General features: G+C 37.2%; 1 long non-coding RNA gene across 1 annotated transcript; it reads right to left on the reverse strand.

Moving 5' to 3' along the window:
• Window positions 1-15,337: 15,337 nt before the first annotated feature.
• LOC121049877 lies at window positions 15,338-15,800 on the reverse strand. The gene is made up of 3 exons (XR_005801506.1): window positions 15,689-15,800; window positions 15,489-15,548; window positions 15,338-15,402 (listed from the first exon to the last, which is right to left on the reverse strand). It is a non-coding gene; the product is annotated as an uncharacterized LOC121049877 (long non-coding RNA).
• Between the last annotated feature and the right edge of the window lie 11,132 nt (window positions 15,801-26,932).

Here is a 26,932-nt window from a genome sequence, read left to right on the forward strand (position 1 = left end):
ATGAATGACATAGACAAGCCACCAACAACAACAAATGGAGTAACTTTACTGCAAGATCCACATGGTGGCATGACTCATCCACTTCTAAATCCTCCAAACCAAACTGAATGAACAAAAAGAAAATTCATAAATCCAACATTTCAAGTCAAAGTTCTCAGCTTTCCAGAGGTAAATTCTCAATTCATGGTTCGGATAGATAAGCTTTTTGTGGATACAAAGATGTAATCCTTAAGCAATTGATCTAGTTAATTGATTCCAAAAATGGCCTACTACAGCTCCAGCTACTATGAAACTCGTGTACCTAACCTCTTATGCTCATAATCCTGATGACTCTGCTCCAATTTCTTATTCTAGCTATGAAGATCCCAGCTTTCAAAACTTGCCTGAATATAAATATCCAAACCCAACTTCATATTATCATGACAATTACCACTCTACCTCTACTTCAATATGACCCCCCAAAATTCTATGAACAGAGTTATGACACTAGTGTGACTCCATTTCTGATATCTTACTCTGATCTAAAGATACTACCTTTCATATAAACAGAGCTAGAGGAATTGATCAGTAAGTAATTAGAGAGAAAGAGAGACTTTTAACTTGAACTGAACTCTGATTGACCTAGGAATCTAGCAACAAAGCTTGAAGCTTGGTTTTTGATATCAGCAAAGAGCAAATTTCACACCATAAACTTTTAGACATTGAAGAAACACAGAAAAACAAACTGGCTGCAAAGATCGAGTCTGCTGCATACCTGCACTCACAAACAAAGGAGAGTGGAGTCGTGGAGATCGATCAATTATGGGTGGGCTTCAACAACGAAAAGACGTCATTTCGTATATACTATATATGGGTAAAAAAAATTTCCCAAAATTCTCAGGTGGGCTTGAGCCCACCCATGCCCCTGCTTCTCCCATAACCTACATCTCTCTTTCATAATTATCTCTTTAATTATTTGCTTGTGTTTGTTTCTTTTGTTTCTTACTATAATAACACTTGTATTAACCTAGGCCAATATTGTGTGGAAATCTAAAAAAAAACCTAGGGGCCGCTCTGACACCCAAAACCCTAAAACTCTGTCCTGCTTCTCGTACACTCTCTCCATGGCAACGATTGATGATGTTGCAGCAAGCTTTGCATCGTCGTTGGCTTTTCTAAGCGACGATGTGGTGGACCTTTCCAAGATGTCGGGAGCGGATACCAGGCGTGGCTCTCAGGCCTATCTCCTTGCACAGCCTCTCACACCAAAGCCATTTACGGCACCAGACCTGCAGCGTCATTTCAAGCGTGTATGGGTTCTCAATGCTGCTTTCACAGTCCAGGAAAGAGCACAGAAACGCTTTGTGATAACGTTTGATTTGCGCAAAGATAGACACAAGGTACTGAGGGGAGGCCCTTGGTATTTCCAACGTGCTCCAGTCATTATCCATGATTATGATGGCTTGAAATCCCCTAGTGTTATCCAGATGAATGAGTTGTTCTTTTGGGTGAAGATTCGTAACATACCACCAACCTTGGAGGTCAAGAATACAATCATGAATGTTGCTTCGGTTGCAGGAAGGTTTATGGAATGGGACGACAAGTTGTTCAAGGCATCTGGGGATGTTAGGGTTCATGTGGCGCATCAGATAGCTAAACCTTTCTTCCTGACAAAAACCCCGGCCTAAAGCTAGCGTCGGGAGTGATTGAGGAAATATCCTTCTTCTTTGAAAACCTTCTTGGTCGTCGTCGAGATTGTGGTCTTATTTTTCATGAGAATGAGAAGTGCCAATTTGTAGGAAAGAACGTTCACCAGAACTCTGATCCAAAGCTAGGCGAGAATAGGGTGGAACTGCCTAGTTCCTTTGCAAGTTTTGAGCAATACAATTTCAGTGGAGGTGCATTCCGCTTTCAAGGTATTCAGACACCTATTCTGCCTCCTGTGGCACGCAATTTGTTTGGCTCGAGTCCTTTCACCAAGCTACGTAAACCTATGGTGCTTCGACATACTAACATACAGAAAATCGAGGAAGCAGACAAGCAGCTTGCTTTAATACCTCATACAGAACAATCTCCTTTGAAGAGAGGCAGGACTAGCTCTCTTTTTGCCTCTCCAAAGAAGCTCAAGCTCATGCTGGAGGAGCTTGCTGTTGGCAGTAATGGCTCACCGGCACCAGCAAAGAAGGTTAAAGGACCGGCAACCGCAATCAAGCTTTCTGCTAAGTCGCTGGGACTTGTGGAAACTCCAGGAGGCATACTAGTCCCTGCAGAGGGGGTGATGCCTCGGGAAAATGTCTCAAATGGCTCCACCACAAAGAAGAAAAGAGGAAGGCCTTTAGGGTCCAGAAATAAGAACCCTCCGAAGCCAAGGAAATCAGTCCCTGTTGAAGATGTGCTTTCCTAGCTTCACTCGGGAAACACTACTAGCCCTAGCCTGAAGGGTAAGGAAAAGATGTAGCCGTTAAGGGTATGTTGCCTATTACTATGCTTGTTGGTAACTAATGGCAACAGTTCGGTTTCGGTTTCAAATTTTAGAAAACCAACAAAAATTTGTCAAAAGCCAGTTGATGAAATTTTAGGTTGGTTTTCAACCAAATTCAGACCTAGTTTTGGGTATTATTATTAATTACTAGTCTTTTACCCATGCATTTGCACGAACTCACAAAGGCTAAACAAAAACACTATTTTTTTAGCCTGATCTTTAATATCTTTTTATCCTCGATCAACCTATTTTCCTCCTTTTTTTTATACCAAAAACACTATATTAGACGTGGAAACCTCTTGAGCACTCAGAGTTTATAACATCAAATAAAATAGCTCTAGAAGTCTCATTAAGGATGGAGTTGGTCCAGACACGACCATTTCCAAACTTATGATCCAAACTTGCTAAGGCATCCGCACTGAAGCTTGCCTCCCTATAAATATGATTAAAGGAGATTGAATCAAACAAACTTCCTAGTTGTTGGATGTCCTGGACAATGTTGGGAATTTTTTGAGGTGGGGATGTTCTTCCTTTGACACAAAAAATAGTGAGCTTGGAGTCACCTTCCACTTGTAATTTTTGAAAACCTCTTTGGTAAGCACTAGACAAGCTATTTCGAGTTGCTCCTAATCCTTTAGCAGATGCAATCAAGTTGCTCCTATTTTCCTCCCTTAAAAACAGCATAGGTGGTTAATTATGGATTATCATTTTATCCACTTACTTTTAGACATAGGAATTTGGAATGAATGCAGTTATATAACTTATACTTCTCCCCAGTGGTGGATCCAGGAATGGAAACTTAGGTGGGCTAGAACTTCTTAACCAAAAAAAAAAAATCCAAACCCAAACTCCATATTATCATGCCAATTACCACTCTGCCTCTACTTCAATATGACCCCCCAAAATTCTATGAACAGAGTTATGACACTAGTGTGATTCCATTTCTGATATCTTACTCTGATCTAAAACTACTACCTTTCATATAAACAGAGCTAGAGGAATTGATCAGTAAGTAATTAGAGAGAAAGAGAGAGACTTTTAACTTGAACTGAACTCTGATTGATCAAGACATATAGCAACAAAGCTTCAAGCTTGGTTTTTGATATCAGCAAAGAGCAAATTTCACACCATAAACTTTTAGACATTAAAGAAAACACAGTAAAACGAACTGGCTGCAGAGATCAAATCTGTTGCACGCCTGCACCCACAAACAAAGAAGAGTGGAGTCATGGAGATCGATCAATTTTGTGTAGGCTTCAACGACGAAAAGACGTCGTTTCGTATATACTATATATGAGTAAAAAAAAATTCCCAAAATTCTCGAGTGGGCTTGAGCCCACCCCATGCTTGCTGTAGATCCGCACCTGCTTCTCCCATAACCTATGTCTCTCTTTCATAATTATCTCTTTATTTATTTGCTTGTGTTTATTTCTTTTGCTTCTTACTATATTGACTTTTTCAATTTTTTTTTTAAAAAACCTTATATTTATTTGTTTGAATTAACTCAATAGGGGTAACTAGGGGTAGTTCAAAATTTTGTAAAGCTTTTAAGGGCTTCAATTTAAAGTAGTAGAAATTAACTAATAATTACTTTTCTCGTTTATAAAAATTAGATGTAAGTTCAAAACTCACACCTCGTATTGGATGTAGTGTGGATGAATAGTTTTGTTAATCACGGTCCTATGACTAAGCTGCCATATTAGATTTATTTCATTTTCTATCTTGCTGACTCAACACCTAAATTTTTTATTCCTAACATATCTTTATTTAATATATTTTGCAATAAACAGTAGAAATCAATATATTAATTGTAATCTTAAATTATTGCAATCTTATTAATGTAAAATTAGCAAATTTAATATGTTGACTTTAATTTATATTATTAGTTTCTTGAGTCAAAAGAGGAATTTATATATATTATGACATTATTTTTTTTTCTTTTTTTTTAGAGTAATCGTCAACCATTTTATTAAAAATAACAATAAGAAAAATTACAACTTGTAGATGTAGAAACTACATCAAAATATAAAGAAACAAGAAAAATACTAGATGCAACAAAACATCAGAAATAAAACCTAGCAAGGATACGAAGGGATGCAATTAAGCATTTGATGAAGCAATGGACAGAATCCGGGCTATGTAAAACGGTACCAATAGTATGGTTGACCATACTTCCACGCAAATTAATACGTTGAATAGAGAGCAATCTTCTATCTATGTAACAAACACACCAATTCCAAGAAGCAAAAATATTTAGGGCCCATAAAAAGTCTCCTGGATCCCAAATGCGAACCCTAACAACATCGGGTTCATACACAAATTGCAAAATCTGAAGAGGATAGGCCCAACCCCTACTTGAGAAATCCAAAAAGGTAAAGGCCCAAGCCCACAGGAAACTCATTTGGACACCCAAATGTCTGGGCACCCAAACCCTCCCTAACCTTGGCCCCGACCACTACTCCACCACCCTTTGTCAGAGACTGACCAACGCGACCCTATCCGATTGACATCAAACGCCGCCTCCCAATCTGGTCTACCTCATCACCGTCAACAGCCTGATCGTTGCACCGCCATCACCTTCTAATAGTCGCACATCCATCACTCGCCGGAAACGATCCGATCCCATTCTGGCCAGATCTGGGACGCGCCGAGCACCAACAACTCTCCCCCATTCACACCGCCGTGCCACAACCCCACCAAACCAGAACCAGAACCAGAACTGTTAAAATCCAGTTTCAGTCTTGCTGTTCTTAGATGGGGTTGGCCAACTCTCGGCATCAATCTGATCCAGCCAAGCCGCACAGCCTCTTCTTTACCCTGACAAGAGCCACCATGAGAAGATAGAATTTAAGAACACGAAGACGTCGCCGGCAGGAATGCGAGCCACGAACGTTTAGGAGACACAGTGTGAACCATATGCAAAGGCAACGACGCCGAGATCGGTGCCGGAAAGGTACTCCATCGATGATGGAGAAAGGCACAGAGAGGCCAAGATCGGCGCTCTCCCATTGTGATGCCCCGGAAATTCGTATTTATTTTTTGAGTATTTTTCGAAATCTAATTTGTGGTTATTGAACGGTTTCGTGGCTCGAGGATGAAGCGGAAGTGTTTCGGACGAATCTTTATTCGGAAAATATGACTTTAGGGGTGGCACAAAGGTTGACTTTTGATACGTTAAGATTCTCTTAAAACTTCCTTTACTAAAGTTGTAGAGCATGTGTCTATACGAGTTCGTGGACATGCAGAACGTGTCAATCGGAGTCCGTATGAGGAAGTAATGGCCATTGGAAGAAGTTTCCATTTTAGTATAAATAGAGGTTTTCCAGAAATATTTTCATAATTCCAAGTTTCCATTTCCGGAAACTCTTTTCCTCTCTCTTCTCTCTCGGTCGACACCTTCAGAAACAAAAATATTCGACTGACCCGACCCGAACCCTGCCGACCCGACCCAGATTTTTCGGCGAGCTCCGGCGATCTCTGGCAGTGAAACTTGGTCAACTAGTTCGTCTCCCCCGTCTGGTTGTCTCTATGGTGTCCTCTAGCAACGATCATCCTCCACGGCGGCGCTGCAAGTCGACAAAGTTAGGAGATTTCAGACCAGACCGGAAATCCTAGCGCCGGCGACGGCACAATTTCAAGTTTCCTTCTTTGGGTTCGTGGAAGCTTTCTGGATCGATCTATGGTGTTTGTTTGGATCGATTTACGTGGAAATCAATTCAACTCAGATTAAGCAAAAATTCAAAGCTTGTGAGGTAGTTTTCGATCCTTTATGCTTGTTTTCTGACTTCGAGCTAGTTACGACAATTCACAAGCATGCTTAGATGAACATTTTTGATGTTGGAAGTTTTGAGAAATAATGAATTTTGGCCGACGGCGGTGCGCCACTGCCTGTGGCGGCATTTCGGCCATATTAGGAACTATTTTTGGTATTATATATCTTCTACCCGTCGATACGAGCGTTTTGATATATAATATGCAAATTTTGGAGTACGTATGGATTTGTTATGATTTCTACCGTTTCATATCAGTGAATTTATTTGATTCGTGAGGATCCGAGCGTTCGATCGATTTGTGGTTTTGACATATCGATCGTAGAAGTATTCCGGAGACATTGGGTGGTCTCGGATGTGGTTTCGCCTCAATTGGCGTCACTTTGGGAATTTTGGTTCGATTTGGGGTTTCGAATGTTATTCCTTGTGTTTCATTGACTGAATCAAGGCTGTACTTTCCTTAGGTACTTGACGAAGTATTCTTGGACGGTTAGTTGGTGGTTAGGCTGTTTTGTTTTGTATTGAAGTCACAGCGGAAGTTTCGAGGTGAGTAATCTCACAAGGTTCATTAATGAACGGAATACCTTTATTTTTTAGATTTATTTAGTAACTGCAAACTATAGTTGGTATTAGTAGGCATTCCTGAGCGGATGACTACATATATATATATATTTATTTATTTACGTGAAGTATCTATGTTTTGGTGGTTTGTGGATTTATGAAAACAATATGCATGAATGATGCTTTTTATTGTTTTGGGTTGTGGCTTTTGGAAAACAAATTATTTTGGAATTGTTGATTCGATTTGTTTTGAAAAGCGTTGAGATTTGGGTATGAAAACAATATACATGGAATGATTCTTTTTATTATTTTGTGTTATGGCTTTTCAGAAAACAATGATTATGAAAATGTTGATTTCGATTGTTTTCAAAAGCGTTGCGATTTGTGTAACATTTTGGGTCCAGTGTGACTCCTTTAATGTTTTGCTCCAAGGGACTGTGCGGCTCGAGGAACGAAGGTCTATGACCTTGGACAGAATATTAGGTAATCACATATTTGGCCGGACTAGTGGTTACGTTTCAATTAGAGCTCTAATCTGTCTGCCATATAGGTAATTTCATGGGGTAACAGGAACTGGTTATTGATAACTCATGACATTACGTGTTTTTAGGGAAAAATGTGTGAGTTGCTTCCTTATTAATGATTTTTAAGGGGACAAGGTGCAAGTTGTTTTCCTTATTAACGATTTGATAGAAATCAAGGTGTGAGTTGCTTTCTATGGTATGATTATGGTACAATTGATAGAATTCAAGGTGTGAGTTATTTTCTATGTTATATTTGATAGAAATCGAGGTGTGAGTTGCTTTCTATGGTGCGATTATGGTACAATTAATAGAAATCAAGGAGTGAGTTGCTTTCTATGTTATATTGATAGAATTCAAGTGTGCGTTGTTTTCTATGGTACGATTATGGTACAATTGATAGAAATCAAGGAGTGAGTTGCTTTCTATGTTATATTGATGGAATTCAAGTGTGCGTTGTTTTCTATGGTACGATTTTGGTACAATTGATAGAATTCAAGGAGTGAGTTGCTTTCTATGTTATATTGATAGAAATCAAGGTGTGAGTTGTTTTCTATGATACGATTTTGGTACAATTGATAGAAACCAAGGAGTGAGTTGTTTTCTATGTTTCGTTTTAAAAGGAAACAAGGTGTGAGTTACTTTCTTTTATTTCGATTTGAAAGGAAATTAAAGTATGAGTTATTCTCCTTTATTTCGTGTTTTAAGGAATCAAAGCGTGAGTTGTTTTCCTTATTTCTGGTGTAAGTTGTGTTAACTGTTTTGAGTTACTCATACGGGCTTGCAAAAGCTTACCGGGTTTGTTGTGTGACAACCTGGTACACTCTTCAAACGGTGTAGGAGTTAATCCTGCAGGTTAAGATAATCGGAGCTGAAGCTGAGGTAGCGCCTTTACAGCTTTATGGTAGAAAGCCATTTTTGTAACTTTACCGTTGATAAGGACTTCCGTTGTAGTAAACTCTGAAGAGCATTTATGTTTTATTTTGTTGTTGACAATTTAATTCGTAAGCTTATGTAATATATGACTCTGTGGGTGGGTCAATATTGACATAGTGGGTTCAAGGCATCAATATGTACTTGGGTTAAAAGGGAAAAAGTTTCTAGGTATTTTGTATTGATGGCTAAATGTTCACGCATATATAATTATGAGATTGTATATGGATTTTTATTTGTGTTAAAAATCATGGGCGTGACAGTTTGGTATCAGAGCGTAAGGTGCATATTTGGTGACAATCAATACTCCTCGAGTGATGGCCCGTCTGTAGCGGATCCCCATCTGATGCTCTTCGGTATTGATATAGTCATTGGGTATGCAATGAGCGTTGGAATGTGAGTCTTCAGGGTAGTGTTGGCTCAGTGAACAAAGTGTAGGAGCTTAAGGTAGCTTCTAGGAGTTATAGTCTTTTGAGGAATGAGGACCTTTAGATTTAACTTTTGTTTACGTAGGGGATAGAATTGTATCTTCTAACGTAGTGTGTGGTTGATTTAGTCATAACGATGACTTATACTTGTGTTTGAAGATTTTACAAGTATTAACCAAGGTTGCTATACTCCTTAGGTTATGGATTCACATGGAGGTAGAGCTAGGGGTCGAGGTATACCTAGAGGTAGTGGTAGAGCCCGAGGTAGGGGCAAGATTCCTCCTCCTGTTGAGGAGATGTTTATGAATGATATCGAGGCATCGAATGTTGAGCTGCATGTTCCACGTGTTGTGGAGGTTGCGAATGTTGTAGATCTCACTCATTTGTCGAAGTTGGCAAATGAGATTTTGAGGTTGGGAGGAGTTCCATTCCAGGGAGGTACAGATCACATGTTGGCGGATCAATAGATCAAGAACATGAAGACCTACTTCGAGATGGTCGTCTGCGATGACATTGAGAAGAGAAAGATTGCGGCGTTTATGCTCCAAGGCGATGCACGAGTTTGGTGGAGCGGCACACAGAGAGTTATGAATGTGTCCACCATGACCTGGGATGAGTTTGTGGAACTGTTCAGGAAGAAGTACTTTCCGCCTTCAGCGAGGGAGTAGTTGGAAAGAGAACCAACAGAGGCAACTGCCTCAAGGACAGGCAAGGGTGTTTGCTATTGGTTAGCAGAATACCGGGGAAGAAGGTACCTTATCTATTTCGGCTTGGATTGCTAGAACAATGTGTGATAGTTGCGTACTTCTTTCCGTGTGTTGTGTTGTGATAAGTTTTACATGTTGGCTATAGTTTGACCTATGAATGTAGCATGTTGTGTGATGCATCCTTCATTGTTGTGGTAGTAGGGGATCTATACCACTTTGATTTTGATTGCAATGACATGTGATGATTTATGTGTAAGGCAGGTGGGGCTAAACCTTAGATTGATTTTTTGTCCCAGGATGGGTAGACACTTATTGAGCTTTGATGCATAGGCTTTGGTTGATTTGGAATGAATGACGGTTTCATTTTCAATTCTTGTAACGCAAGGGTTACATTATCGATGAGTGATGCAGATACTGTGAGGACAGGACTCTGGACTCTTAGGTAGTTGTGCATAGTGCTGTAGTTTTGCAGAATTATTGTTGCATTGGTATGTGATTGAAACAAGTGAGATGTTTAGATTACCTCCAAGTGGGATGGTAGGGTGCATTTGAATTGCGATATTAGGTAAGGTACCTATATCGATTGTTCAGCTAGGCGCATGTTGTACCTTGAGGTGTGGAGATTCGATGTTTAGGTCAGCCTTATCTCCAAGATGTTATGTGGAGCGGCATATTTTATTGTTTCTATGCCGATGATGAAGTTTACAATGGATCCAGTGTGGTTGATCATAGTGTTGTTGAAATAGAAGATGTGGCGATCAGTGTTAGTGTTTGAATTTCTTTCTATATGGATTGCAGAGAAACTTTGATCGGAGATAATTGACTAGTTCAATACCCTGTGGAGGCTTCGGAATGAATGCTTTTCTTGCAAGGGAATAAGAATTGGATTTTTGGGGATGAGTTTATTCGTACTTGTTGGTTTTGTACGTTTAAATTTCGGGACGAAATTTCTTTAAGAGGGGTGGAATGTGATGCCCCAGAAATTCGTATTTATTTTCCGAAGATTTTTCGGAATCTAATTTGTGGTTATTAGACGGTTTCGTGCCTCGTAGATGGAGCGGAAGTGTTTTGGACGAATTTTTATTCGGAAAATATGACTTTAGGGGTGGCGCAAAGGTTGACTTTTGATACGTTGAGATTCTCTAAAAACTTCATTCACGAAAGTTGTAGAGCATGTCGATACGAGTTTGTGAACATGTGGAACGCGTCAATCGGAGTCCGTATGAGGAAGTTATGACCATTGAAAGAAGTTTCCATTTTAGTATAAATAGATGCTTTCTGGAAATATTTTCATAATTCCAAGTTTCTATTTCCAGAAACTCTTTTCCTCTCTCTTCTCTCTCGGTCGACACCTTTAGAAACGAAAATATTCGACTGACTCGACTCGTATTTTCAGGCGAGCTCCGGCGATCTCTGGCTGTGAAACTTGGTCAGCTGGTTCGTCTCCTCCGTCTGGTTGTCTCTGTGGTGTCCTCTAGCAGCGATCATCCTCCACGGTGGCGCTGCAAGTCGACAAAGTTAGGTGATTTCGAACCCGACCGGAAATCCTAGCTCCGGCGACGGCACGGCTTCAAGTTTCCTTCTTTGGGTTCGTGGAAGCTTTCTGGATCTATCTATGATGTTTATTTGGATCGATTTACGTGGAAATCAGTTCAACTCAGATTAAGCAAAAATTCAAAGCTTGTGAGGTAGTTTTCGATCCTTTATGCTTGTTTTCTGACTTCAAGCTAGTTATGAAAATTCACAAGCATGCTTAGATGAACATTTTTGATGTAAGGAGTTTTGGGAAATAATGGATTTTGGCCGGAGGCGGTGCACCACCTCCTGTGGTGGCATTCTGGCGGCGTTCCGGCCATATTAGGAACTGTTTATGTTATTATATATCTTCTACTCGTCGATACGAGCGTTTCAATATATAATATGCAAATTTTGGAGTTCGTATGGATTTGTTATGATTTCTACCATTTCATATCGGTGAATTAATTTGATCCGTGAGGATCCGAGCTTTCGATCGACTTGTGATTTGGACATATCGATCGTAGAAGTATTCCAGAGACATTGGGTGGTCTCGGATGTGGTTTCGCCTCAATTGGCGTCACTTTGGGAATTTTGGTTCGATTTAGGGTTTCGAACGTTATTCCTTGTGTTTCATTAACTGAATCAAGGCTGTACTTTCTTTAGGTACTTGACGAAGTATTCTTGGACAGTTAGTTGGTGGTTAGGCTGTTTCGTTATGTATTGAAGATGCAGCGGGAGTTTTGAGCTGAGTAATCTCACAAGGTTCATTAAGGAACGAAATACCTTCATTTTTTAAAGTTATTTAGTAACTACAAACTATAGTTGGTATTAGTAGACATTCCTGAGCGGATGACTACATATATATATATATATTTACGTGAAATATATATGTTTTGGTGGTTTGTGGATTTATGAAAACAATATGCATGAATGATGCTTTTTATATTTTTGGGTTGTGGCTTTTGGAAAACAAATGATTTTGGAATTGTTGATTCGATTTGTTTTGAAAAGCGTTGAGATTTGGGTATGAAAACAATATACATGGAATGATGCTTTTTATTGTTTTGTGTTATGGCTTTTCGGAAAACAATGATTATGGAAATGTTTATTTCGATTGTTGTCAAAAGCGTTGCGATTTGTGTAACATTTTGGGTTCAGTGTGACTCCTTTAATGTTTTGCTCCAAGGGACTGTGCGGCCTGAGGAACGAAGGTCTATGACTTTGGACATAATATATATCAGGTAATCACGTCTTTGGCCGGACGAGTAGTTACATTTCCATTAGAGCTCTAATCTGTCTACCGTATAGGTAATTCATGGAGTAACGGGAACTGGTTATTGATAACTCATGACATTACATGTTTTTAGGGAATAAGGTGTGAGTTGCTTCCTTATTAACGGTTTTTAAGGGGACAAGATGCAATTTGTTTTCCTTATTAACGATTTGATAGAAATCGAGGTGTGAGTTGCTTTCTATGGTACGATTATGGTACAATTGATAGAATTCAAGGTGTGAGTTGTTTTCTATGTTATATTTGATAGAAATCAAGGTGTGAGTTGTTTTCTATGTTATATTTGATAGAAATCAAGTGTGCATTGTTTTCTATGGTACGATTATGGTACAATTGATAGAAATCAAGGAGTGAGTTGCTTGATAGAAATCAAGGAGTGAGTTGCTTTCTATGTTATATTGATAATTGATAGAAATTAAGGAGTGAGTTGCTTTCTATGTTATATTGATAATTGATAGAAATCAAGGAGTGGGTTGCTTTCTATGTTATATTGATAGAATTCAAGTGTGTGTTGTTTTCTATGGTATGATTTTGGTACAATTGATAGAAATCAAGGAGTGAGTTGCTTTCTATGTTATATTGATAGAAATTAAGGCGTGAGTTGTTTTCTATGGTACGATTTTGGTACAATTGATAGAAACCAAGGAGTGAGTTGTTTTCTATGTTATATTGATAGAAATGGAAACATGGTGTGAGTTGCTTTCTTTTATTTCGATTTGAAAGGAAATTAAAGTGTGAGTTATTCTCCTTTATTTCGTGTTTTAAGGAATCAAAGCATGAGTTGTTGTCCTTAAATCTGGTGTGAGTTGTGTTAACTGTTTTGAGTTACTCATACGGGTTTGCAAAAGCTTACCGGGTTTGTTGTGTGACAACCCGGTACACTATTCAAATGGTGTAGGGGTTAATCCTGCAGGTTAGGATAATCGGGGCTGAAGCTGAGGTAGCGCCTTTGCAGCTTTACGGTAGGAAGCCATTTTTGTAACTTTACCGTAGATAAGGACTTCCGTTGTAGTAAACTCTGAGGATCATTTATGTTTTATTTTGTTGTTGATAATTTAATTCGTAAGCTTATATAATATATGACTCTGTGGGCGGGTCAATATTGACATAGTGGGTTTAAGGCATCAATATGTACTTTGATTAAAAGGGAAAAAGTTTATAGGTATTTTGTATTGATGGTTGAACGTTCATACATATATAATTATGAGATTATATATCGATTTTTATTTGTGTTAAAAATCAGGGGCGTGACAATTTTCATAAACACAATGCAATTCTTTCTTGATCTTGCCTATTATGTATTGCCTCATTCTCTTACTCCTCTTGCTTCTTCTTCTTCATCTTCTTCTTTTTTTCTAACAAATCATCTCTTTTTTCCTCTCCTTATTCCATGCATATCTTCTTTCCAACACATACTTCTCATTTCTTTGTTTATTTATTTTTCTCTCATATCTGTCTTTTTTGTGTGGCTTCTTCGTTCTTAGTTCGTTTTTAGGTCTTACTAACGTGGCTTATTTAATTCGCAACTACCTTTATTCACTACTAGGATAAAGTTCATAGACATCAGTTCACAACTGATGTTAAAAAAAAAAAAATCCGATGTCTTAGTGGGTGATGTTAAAGATCGCCAAAACTAAGACATCGGTTCACAACTGATGTCTAATTTGCGACCAGACATCGGTTTAAGGTTCAGAACCGATGTAAAAACGTTAATGTGATCAACATTTTGGTGTGTTTAGCTATTGTCAAACCTTTATATTTTGGCATTAGATGCTTAATGAAATATAGGTCTAACAACACAATTATCCATTTTAACATCGTTTCTGATTTAGAAACGATGTCTGATAATATTTTACACATCGGTTCCCATTATTTTTTGCTTGTGGTTCATAAGCTTTTTGTGTGTTTGGTACATAATATTTCACTAGATATTCAATCTACATTCTGTAGTATAGTTTGAACTGATGTCCATATTTATTCTAGACATCGGTTTTGTGTATATATCGATGTTCATAGTAATACTAGACATCAGTTTTGTTTATATATCGATGTCCATAGTAATGCTAGACATCGGTTTTTGTTTATATCTCGATGTCCATGTGTATATTAGACATCGTTTTTGTTTATATATCGATGTCCATAGTAATGCTAGACATTGATTTTTGTTTATATATCGATGTCCATAGTAATCTAGATATCGGTTTTGTTTATATATCGATGTTTATAGTAATCCTAGACATCGGTTTTTGTTTATATCTCGATGTCCATATCTATACTACACATCGTTTTTGTTTATATATCGATGTCCATAGTAATGCTAGACATCGGTTTTTGTTTATATCTCGATGTCCATGTTTATATTATACATCGTTTTTGTTTATTTATCGATGTTCATAATAATGCTAAACATCGATTTTTGTTTCCAAACTGATGTATTTTCTGTTTCTGACATCAGTTCTTCATCAGTAACTAATTTTTTTTTCATTTCTTGACTGCTGTTATATATCCCTTTTGCTGCTGTATTTGGTACTAGAAAGCTAATCCACAAATAACATGAAATTCAAATGTACTTTAAATATTAGGGAATTGTATTAATTTCTATACAAATTAGTAGTTTCAAAAGTTTTGCACAATAAACCCTAACATACTTTAAGGCTAGTGTAGAAGATACCACTACTACAATAACTATATGCAGCATAATTTGTTCACAATTCATCCTGATATCACTACATATATCTACTACAAAATGGTCAGCCAAATCTAGCCTTACTCAAAATCATATTGCTTGTCAAGATCTAGCTATAGCAAACTCTGCAAGTAGTCAGCCACTTCAATGCACACCTCATCAAGTTGCTCTTGGATATATGAGTTCCGACTCTTTGCCGCCCACTAGAAATGTATAGCACAACATAAGTCATAATCATTGAAGCTATTTAAATTAAACTGCTTGTCAAACTATAATATATGCATTTACCTTGGTTGAAAATGAAAGAGTATCATCATTTATAATAGCTTTCATATATCGCATCACATAATAACCACACTCAACTCCACCCGGTTGTTTAGGTACGCCCTATATATTAGGATTGTTGAATTAGAAATGCATTATTGAAGTTGATAATCAACCACATATATCATTACTTACCAGAAGTAATTTCACTTTAGGCACTCTGTTAACCCTACCTGTTTCAGCATTGAAAGCTTTAACCGCACTGCACACCACCAAACTATGTCATTATCCAACATTTTGTTACTTGGTTAGAAAAAAATACAAATAAAAAATCAGAATAGTGCTTACTTTATCACCAAGTTCTCCCATGATTGGTAATGGACTGATTTAGGCAATATCCAATGTTCCCTACATGATTAATGTAGGCTACATGATGCAATCAACCATGAAAAATATATATATGCAACTGATCACCAAAAGGCATCATGATCCAATATAAATACTTACCCCGGATTATAGGGCATAAAAAATACACAAAAAACACTAACCTTGAACTTCCATGTCCACTACACCCCCAAATAGCAAAGCTCGCTTCTTATAAACACACATATATAGAAAACCCAGTACGAGGTCCAAGAGGCATCCCACTTTTTCTTACCTGTGCAAAGGAATCAATAGTAAGAACAACCGTACACGTGACAGCTACTAAAAAGATGGTCAATCAAGAAGCTGATCTATGCCAGTTGTGTACCCACAATAAAATGAAAAATTCAATGTAAAAAATATAAATACTGCTATCTATACTAAACAAATCTGCACATTTAGGAGCATAAATATCGTACTAAAAGTAACATTTAAAATTATTCCATGATAAAGTTGCTTCCAATTCTCCTAATGATCAACCAACTAAAATGACATGGCTTCTACAAATGCAATAAAACCTGTATGACTGTTATTCTATTCATAAGTAGTATAATAGGGGGTTTAATTAGTTTTCTTTACTTTTATTTCCAGGTAATTAACAAAATGATAATGGTTTTCATTTCTTCCAAATTGCAATTCATAGGAGGAACCATTGAGAAACCCAGACCTAACCACATGGCAATTACAATAGGAAGCATCAAACCCAAACACTAACACCCAGTTCCGTACATACCAACACCATATTTCACCTAAACCCCAGTATAATATGCGTTTTCTGTATAAGCATCATAAAGAACATCTGAAGATAGATAGATAAGTAAAACTTGAAATCAGATAATCATGTACTCTTCCATTTCTTGATTGATACATCGTAATAAAAGAAATACAAGAAAACAGTGATGCGAAAGAAGAACCTTGTTCCATTCCCATGTCTAGGATCAAGGGACCATAAATCTGAATGAACAATTCCTTTCTCAGAGCCAGTTTTATCAGATGAAACTTCTTTGGAATAGCCACCATACAGAAAGATCTGTAATGTCAAAAGAGAACACATGGTTAAACGTTAAAGCTATTGAGAAAGTCAGTACATGCATCACATTACTAAGTTAATAAGTCCCTCACCTCATCTTGGTAAACAAAAATTGAAAGCCACTTCGTGCACTTGGCCGCATGGCCCCAGGCCTAAGGGTTATTTCTTGCCACTTAAACGTAAAATTGCACAAGTATTGTTAGAAATAATTATAAATAACAACAGATAAAAACTTCTTAAGACTTGATTAATATGACAGAGACTAGATATCTTTACCTTGAACTGGTCCAGGTCAAATACATAAAGATCATTATGATACCTGCATATCGTAATAAAATAACCAACTAATTAGTAAATTAAAAGATAAATATTTGCAAGCTCATACAGTCTCCTTTGCTAGAAAAATCAACAAAAATTCATGGGTTACATAATTATAAAATGTTCAAAAATGTTTCATAAAAACCATCAACAACCTCACTTCTCTTAGAGTGTCATAGAAGCCGCCAAAAACAATTAATAATCTTGTGCTTGTACAATACCTGTAACATAACTGATAATGCATCACTGTAAAAAAACAATGAACAGAGATGAAGACTGGACTAATGTTGTAAAGTGTGTGTCTCAACACACACGAACACATACTCAAAGCTATATGGAAATTAGACCAACACAAGTATCAAAAGCAACCTGAATTTACCATTCGATGACCTGAGTGTGGACTTAGACTCCCTTTAAGTTTAGTTGTACCCATTGATTTGTTTTGAGATCCAACATCGATCCAAAAGTCCTGTAAGGGAAAAGAAAAAAGCTAACATTATAATCACACAATTGAGGGCGAAATATAGGATAAAGGGTCAAATCCCAGTCTATTAAGAATTATGTTTCCAGATGGGTTCACCTTATGGTGATGGAACCTATCTTGGTTTGGGGAAGTAAACTCACCACCTAATAACAGACAATGCAATGATGTTCAAGACGCAAAAGAATTAAAATTGCAAATAGTGAACATGTGTTTGTATATATGAATGTAGTTATGTCGATCAATATACCGAAGATGTAAACATAGTTCTTCCAGGTGACAGCCTGGTGATATAGGATTAATTTATGCACCAATTTGAAACAAATTAATCCTACAATATTAGGTCTAATCTTTCTTAGTTATCACACAAACTATTTAGGTTTTGTAGAGCCTGAGTTCCATACTCTCAATTTGAATGAGAATAACTTATTCAACAAATTTTGGTCCACTGTGATCTGCAATCAAATTCTTATCTTTTGTAATTTTGATTACAAAGCCTTGCAACTTAGTAAATGCTATAACATTTTTCGGATCTCATTCTGTTCAATAGGGTGCCTAGGGGACCTGGGGTAAATCATTAAGTGTTATAGTCACCAATATATTTGCTGAACCTGTTACTTGTATTTTAGCATGAACACCATTACAGCATTACGTAAGCATTTCAAAATAATCATAGAAAAAATAGTTTTAGTACACACAACTCTTCACTAAATTCACAATCCATCATTCTATTATCAAAAGGAACGAAGCAGGCTACAGTAGAAAGACAAACCTGCAAATTTTCAAGGCCGCCATTCGATGGATTGGAAGATGTTGCCTAATCTTTAACGCTGCCCTTGATAACCTTTTCAACTAGAGAGAGAGAGAGAGAACTAATTAAGAATCAGAGCCCTCCTCATATTGTTTTCCAGAATCAAAATCGCTTCACAACAACGTCTAATACAATTCAGTCAAAATGCATTAACAATGTATACGGAAAAATGCTTAGCATAACCATCATAAAATCTAATACTGTACTACAACTATCCAATGTGCCAAGGGATGATCCTAGAGGCTTTTTATATCAAACATATAGGTTATCAAAGAATTGAAAGCAAATAAGCAGCGGAGTTACTGTAGCTGACCGGAAAAGTCGCCGGAAAATGGCCGGAAAAGTGTTGACCGGTCGTTGACTGGGGTGCTGACGTGGCAGTTGTAGCTGACGTGATAGGTCCGGTTGATGACGTGGCGGATGACAAGGCGCCTGCGTGTATGCTGACGTGGCGGAGTTTTCTGCGGTTTGGCGGCTTCACTTGGGTTTCGCTGCACGTGGGCTGGGCTTGGGCTTCAGCTGTCTGGGCTTGGGCTTGGGCTGCGGCTTGGGCTGCTTCTCCTCCTCCTTTTTATTTTTTTTATTTTTTTTATTTTCTTTCTTCCGGTTCGGTATCAACCTTTTCTGGTGGCCGGTTCGGATGATTTTATGCCGGTTCCGGTGGAGGATTTTCCGGTTCCTGGTTTCTGGGGTGGAGGTGCTGCAGGAAGACAAGTATGGCTGCAGGAGGTGGTGAGGAAGGCTTTGAACCGGGCAGGGAAACTTTTGCTTCTTCCGGTGGCCGGTTCGGTGGTTTTCAGGCCGATTCTGGGGATGGGGCCGCTTGTTTCAGACTCCTGGGGTTGAGATCTTCGAGTTGGGCGGCTGAGGTTTCTGGGATTTGAAGGCTACGAATTTAGGGTTTCAGGGTTAGGGCTCGTGCTGATAACGTGTTTTAGGGAATCAGAAATTGAGAGATAATCGTTGTGTATTCTCATTGATAATAGGGGCCTCTTTATATAGAGGATTACAATGCATAGAATCTCAATCATATAAGGAAAGTAATTCTACATTGATTAGGATTCTAGATCCTTCTAATTAAATCATATTACCACTAGGTCAAGTAACATAGAGTTTGGGCTAAACACAAATTAGGTTTTCCTTGAACATTTTCTACTTTATATGTCTAGGTAGGTCAAATCTGTGCTATACAACTTTAAATACCGACTATATAGATACAATTGAAGCAATAATGTTTGAATTTTTGTTCTAATGTTTTTCATCCTGTAATGTTGGTATATAACGATTCGATATTTCTAAATCTAGATCTACATAGTAGGTGTTTTTGTCCTAATGTTTTTTTCTTCTAATTAAGTATAGGTTATATGTGTACATATTTGTACCTTTTGATTAGATTGGTAATATATATTTATTCTATGTGTTTTGTTTTCTGCTTTATATGTTTAGGTAAGTCAAATCTCTACTGTACAACTTTAAATACTTACTATATAGATACAATTGAAGCAATAATGTTTAAATTTTTGTTCTAATGTTTTTCGTCCTATAATGTAGGTATATAACTATTTGATATTTCTAAACCTACATCTTAGGTATATATATTGATTCATAAGAATACATTTAATCTTATATGTCTGAAAGCATAATTCTGGGCCACGCCGGGTGTTAGCCAAATAGTCACCCTCAAGTATAAGGGGTATAAGTAATAGTATAGGGATTTAAGAAAGGTTGTCGAACTCATGAGAATTGGATTCATTTTACTAGCTAGGGTGTTAATTAACCTAAAGAGAGCTAGAATATGTAAATGTACAATCACAAACCTAAATTCATAAGGAAATCTAGGCTCATGGTGAGTATGTGCATTGTGGTGGTAGTGAAATTGTTTGTTGGATAGAGTGGTGAACCAAATTAAAATAAATGCTCAAATGAAAACTAAACTAGTAATATAATGGATGAAGTTGGGGGTTGGATTGTCTACCACTGACTTCCCTTGCGAGTATTGAAGTAAAAATACCAGTGATGCTATTCTAATTTTCTAATTACCTTCTTTGCATTCGGATAAGACTACAAATGCTTAAGCTCCTTTAATGTTATCAATTCCAACCAGATAAGTCTAGAATTAACTACTTAAGAACAAATCCTATTACCGGTTAAGTCTCAATTCATTGTTTCTAGATGCATAAAGTTTTGAGTTTAGATAATCATGCAAACAAACCAATCCTAGATCTAGGTGATTTTAACTCACAACCTTCACATGCACATAGAGGATGCTATCATGCTATAAATGCTTAAAGTTAACTACTCCCTAAATATTTTTTCATGAAATGACAAACACAACACATTCAAAGTAGTTAAGTTTGAATGAATGCATTCACTTTTTGAATTAGCATATGAAGATGAAAATCACAACTAACATCAAACGTAAATTAAAACAACAATTCGTACAAGTTTCAACCCTAGCCCCAACAAAGTAACTACTCACTCATAATCATATAAATTAACATCAAATCTATAAAGTACATCAAGATAAATTAAAGAGTTAAAGAAATAATGAACTAGTTGAAGCTTGACAAATCAATGGCTAGCTCCTCCTTTGTTTTCCTCCTTCAATGCTTCTTGAATCATCCTTGATGATGGAGTAAATGGATGATGAACTTCTTGTTGATGATTAATGAAATGGTGATGAAGATATGATGCTTCTTTGGCTAACTTTAAGTGGTAGTGATGGAGTAGTGGTGGTGGTGATGGAGTGGTAAGAGGAGTATGAGTTTTATGGATTTGAATTTTGGGAGGTGGATATGGAGGTTTTATGGAGGAGATGAAGAGAGAAAGAATATGTAATGGGGTGGTAATGGGTGATGGTTGAAAAATGTAATGAATGGATGCTTATATAGGGAAGATAGAGAGGTGTAAAATAATGAAGAAAGGCAAAGGGAGCACCTCGCTTCATGAATGGAGCAAAAAGGAGGAGTGTTGGAGTGGTAATAGATCCCACAAATAAGGGAAAAGAGTATAAGAGTGATGGTGTAGGTTAGAGTAGGAAATGATGAGTGAGAGATGGTGATTAAGCTTAAAACATGATAGATATTGAAGTGATGATGATTGTGAACTTTTGGGTAATAGGGAGTGTTTGGTTGAATCGGAACAAAAAAGTTTGAGATTTGGTTAAGATAGAATGATGGTGAATGGATGTAATGGAATAGATGATATGGTACTCATCCTCCTTGTTCCTCCATGAATATGGCCGAAAAATACATGGCTCCACTGTAGGTGGAGATGCTCCGCCACTTGTGCCGCCAAAAGTGGTGGTGCACCGAAAATTTGTCGGAATTTCACTTTTTTCTCCTCTTGTCAAGATTTTCTACAAAACATGAAATTGAATTAGTCAACATTAAATTGGACTTTAGAACAAGTAATTTTCATATTTTAGGCACAAATATGTATATAAATTCTAATCCAACACTGGGGGTAGCGTACGCCGAAGACGACAGTTAACGGAAATGTAAAATAGTCATTCAATATTTCATAAACGACAAGCCAAATGCAATTGGTAAAAAAAATCATTTACTGTGGCCCCATCCCTCTCAACGAGAGGCGAAGTGGTCATTCAATATTCCTCTCGGCGCTATCCCTTTCACCTGCCAATCAATCGTGTTGTTAAATTATCGAAGGCACTGAGATACAGATCTGAAACTCCTAATCCACACCAAAATTGAAGGTAAGTTGCACCAGGCGGTGATATTTGGATCCCCTATAGAGAACGTACAAGAAAAATAATATACTAGAAGAAAATAGAGGATGAGGAATAGATGCTTGCGATGAGATAGAAGATGAAAGTTTGGAAGTCGAAGACGATGATGGTGGCTGAAGGTTGAGATTCGAAGAGCACTGAAACTCTGAAAGCTCAAGAGTTTATGTCTTTCCCTGAAATTTGAGGCGGTGGTTGATTTGGTTCTCTATTGTGAAGGCATGAGTTGATCATTGCCAAACCAAGGTATTTAACAAATATTGAGAAGGAATGAGTTGATCCCTGAAAACTGATTAAGTCCGAGAACAAAAACTCCTAGCCGCCGCCACCACCGAGCTGTATCCTAAACTAATAGGAGCACAATCCATCCATAACAACAAACAACAAGCCACCGTTGCTTCTGAAGATAAATATGGGGGAAACATATAAATGTCAAACTTAAGACAACATTAGTATGTTAGCAATGGTGGTGCGTTGGCCAAGGCTGAAGCTAGTAAGGTGGTAACCCAGGTTCGAGCCATCTTATTCCCTTTTATTGTTTTATTTTTGTTGAATATTTTTTTCTTTTTCTAATTCAAAATAAACTGAATTTGTTAGTTTAAATTTGTTGGTTATTGTTCTTGATTGAATGACATTAGTGACTTAAAAATGAATTGAATGACAAATAACAAATTGAGTGTGTGAATATTTCTAGTGTAAGATAGATAAGAGTTGACAATAGACACACTCTAGGCAACCACATCAACTCCTAGACCCATCGGGTATGTGGATAGTCCTAGTATAGAAATGCTAGAAATTGAGTTCGTTCATTATTTTTGGTTATTTGGTGATACCTCCTGCCAAGTGTTTCATAACATAACCATGATTAACTTCTTAGAATTAAGACTAATAATATTGATGGTTAATGAAGATTAAGAAATAAAAATGAAAATACGCACTTCCTTTCCTTCCAATTCACCATTTGTCTTATCTGATTCATTTTCAAGATATACAGAAGAACAAATGGAGTCTCTCACTGAGGCCTATTGATGTCTTGGCTCCCTTCTACTAATGGGGTTTGACCAATTTTTTCAGCAACATCCTCCTTATCTCAACAATCACTCTAGCACTAGACCTTGGGGATTCTATTTGAACCTATTCAGCATTCGCAACGGATGGTTGCTTGTTATCTTCCTAATTACTAGTTTTTGCAATAATGTGAGAATTTCTTCTAAATCGTTTTATATTTTCTAAAGCTTTATGTCTTAAAATAGTTGCCAAAATCATCATCTTTCAAACTACTTATATCTCCAAAGATCCCATTTTCATTAACTTGATAAGTTATCTTGGTTCCATCATGGCTAGAATTAATTCCTTCAATCTGATTTTCCCCTACCATCCTTGTTAAAATGTTGCTACTTTTTGAAAAATCCGTGATTCAGGTATACAAGCAACCTAGTTCTTCTCCTCCAGACCTTTTTATTTTTCTCCCAACACCACCATGAGGCAACTGACCAAACAACCCTGCAAACTCAATTGCAGACCACCATTCCATCTTCTTCTACCTTTTTCTTTTGGACCATTGGGTAATAGATTATAGTATTGGGACTTTTGAAATAATTAATTAATTTGCAAAACTCGAATCAAATCCCAAATTTGGGTTTTCCTGTATGTTACATGTGAATTGGTTTGATGGGAAGAGAGAGTATTTTTATTCCTTAATCTTCATTAACCATCATTATTATTAGTCTTAATTCTAATGAGTTAACCGTGTCTATATTATGAAACATGTGGCAAATTTTTTATGGGGTGTGGTAATTGGTATCACCATCCGATCAAAAGTGGTGAACAAATTTAACTCCAAAATGCTAGCGGGAGGAGATCAGCTGTCCCTAAACTCTATGTCCTAACCCTGTCCCACGAAACATAATTTGACACCTAACCACTAACCTAACCCCCTACTAACTCTGTTAACTCGATCCCATTAGAAAAAATAATAATATAAATAAGACAAATTATTTTTCTCTTTCTTAATTCAGTTTGATCGAGCTGAGAATAAATTTTCAGATCCAAATCATCTAAATTCAATGGCATTCGTTCTTTATATTTGCAAGATCTAGACAAAGATGAAAGAATACGCCATACTTGTAGATGAGATGTAATGTAGGTTCTTACATATTTGTTCTTTCTTTTTCTTCAAGATGATCAAAAGTCAAAAACCAAACACAAGGTTTAAGGATTGAATACTGAATATTGTGAATTTAGAAGTTTCAAGATAATCCAAAAGGTGGACAAAGTGTGAAGAATAAGAGAGGACAAGCCTTTACAAAATCAATTTGAAATGGTATCAATTTCAATAATTGAATGGAATGTAAAACCCGCCAAATCAATTTGAAGTGTGACGAGATGAGTGTCACATTATGTATAAATCAATCATCTACTTCACTTTTATGTATTCTCTCTCAAACTGAAAGTGAGATTACCCATCACCCAGAGCCCACTTCTCACTCTAATTGCAATCTTAAACAAATTCAATTGCTTACTTTCATTGTAATATGGGATTAAAGTTTCATAGTTTACCCACATATTGAATTGTCTTGAAGTTTTTATTTTTAATTTTTTTTATCAGATCAACAATTTATATGCAACAACTAGTCTTATGTGAGTCGAACTCACTACCTCCCACTTACGAATGAGAGATTTATGCCACTAGACCAAATGGTACTTAGCGATTGTCTTGAAGCTTTTGAATTCATAATATTCACTTTTTAGTCTCTTAGTAGGAAGAAATGGTAAGCCTAGTTTTACAAAGGATTAAATTATGTTTAATCCCTATACTATGACCTTTTTTTTCGTTTCAGTCCCTGACATTCTCAATTAATCTGAAAAGTCTCTAACGTCAAAATTTTCGTCTGATTGGTCCCTCCCGCGTCAAATTAGGAGTTGGTCTGAGTGAAATGTCCAATATACCCCTCTGTTATTTCTTTTTCCTTTTTAATTTCTTTTTCTTCTTTTTTTTCTTTTTCCTTTTTAATTTCTTTTTTTCCTTTTTTGCTTTTTCTTCTTTTTTTCTTGTTCCTTTTTTTTTCTTTTCATTTTGCCTACTTTCTCCTTCCTCAACCCACCAATCTCATTCCGATCAAACTCCACAACCCATCTGTTTCTCTCCCCAAATTGAAACCAAACCCAGCAAAGACCTAGTTTGGCGGTGCAAAGATAGACATCGAGCAAAAGCAAGAGGCTAGGAGCTGATCGATCACTTCTTCAGCTTCTCTGAAGCCATCTCCCTTTGTTGGGATCCGCCCTCGCCTCCATCGTCGCCGACGCTATCTCCCAAACACAAGCAGATCCCAATCAGCTCGGAAATTCACCGCTAAACCACTCCCCCTCTTGTTTTCACAGCCTAATTCTCTCTCTCCCACTCAAATCTCACTTTCTCTCTCCACATCAAGCCTCAATTTGGAAACTTTTCACTGAAAACTACCATTTTTTCAGACCCTGAGGTTTTTGGGTCCTTCTCAAAATGGTGATTTGGATTTTGGGTCTGGTTGAAATGATGGTTTTTGATGGCCAAGTTGACCAAAACCAGAAGTGAAGAAGAAGAATAGTGATGGAAAAGAAAAATGGCCGCCGGCATGGAGAACAATAATTGGGGTTTCAGGTTGATCTGGATTGGTTCGCTGACGTGGCGCTACCAATGCAGCAGGATACGATGGTCATTAAAAAGGAAAAAGAAAAAAGAAAAGAAAAAGGAAAAAAGAAATTAAAAAGGAAAAAAGAAACTAAAAAGGAAAAGGAAAAAAGAAATTAAAAAGGAAAAAAGAAACTAAAAAGGAAAAAGAAAAAACAAAAAAGAGGGTCGTCGGCGTGGAGAACAAGAATTGGGGTTTTGGGTCAATGTGGATTGGTTCGCCGACGTGGCGCTACCGATGCAGCCGGATACGATGGTCATTAAAAAGAAAAAAGAAAAAAGGAAAAAAAAAAGAAATTAAAAAGGAACAAGAAAAAAAGAAGAAAAAGCAAAAAAAAAAAATTAAAAAGGAAAAAAAGAAGAAAAAGGAACAAGAAAAAAGAAGAAAAAGCAAAAAAGAAATTAAAAAGGAAAAAGGAAAAAGGAAAACGAAAAAAAAAGGAGAAAAAGAAATTAAAAAGGAAAAAGAAATAACAGAGGGGTATATTGGACATTTCACCTAAGGCCAACTCCTAATTTGATGCAGAAGGGACCAATCAGACGGAAATTTTGACGTTAGGGACTCTTCAGATTAATTGAGAATGTCAGGGACTGAAACAAAAAAATGGTCATAGTACATGGACTAAACATAATTTAATCCTTTTACAAAAGACTATAAGACGACACAAGTCTTTTGTTTCGATCGATTAGATGATGATATATACAGCCAGTGAAAGAAAAGACTAGTTTGAAGCAAATGATATGGCTGAGTTGATTTTTATTATTTATTTATTTTATTTTGGAGAAATTACTGGTCACTCCCTGTACTTTTAGGGCGTCAACAGTTCAGTCTCTACTATCCTAATTTTAACAAATTACTTCTTAGACATTCAAATATTACACAATGTGGTCCAAAATGACTATTTTACCCCTCACTCTCTTGTTTGAACTAACCCCAGAAAGACCAAACCCAAACCCTTGAGAAGAACTCGGAGCCAGCATGCATGTGCTGCGCACGCACTCCACTGTCACCCACGACTCCACCCCATCCATCTAATCCATCACTGCCAATGGATCTACCACAATGTCAACAACCTGCTTCTTCCCCACCGCCGCGGTTGGATTTCCGGCTACAATCAGGCTCAACCAATGAATGTAATCATCAATGACCCTAGCGTCAACCTCATCGCTTGATCCACCACCGTGCTTGGAGAGGTCGCTACTATTGCTACCACTATACTCTATGATCTAAGGTAGCAGCTCCGCTCCCATTTCCAACTCACCTCCACCGAGCTCCGCTCTCAGACCGCCTACCTCAGATTAAACCCCAAATTA

The sequence above is a fragment of the Rosa chinensis genome, chromosome 6, assembly GCF_002994745.2.
Source record: "Rosa chinensis cultivar Old Blush chromosome 6, RchiOBHm-V2, whole genome shotgun sequence".
NCBI lineage: Eukaryota > Viridiplantae > Streptophyta > Magnoliopsida > Rosales > Rosaceae > Rosa > Rosa chinensis.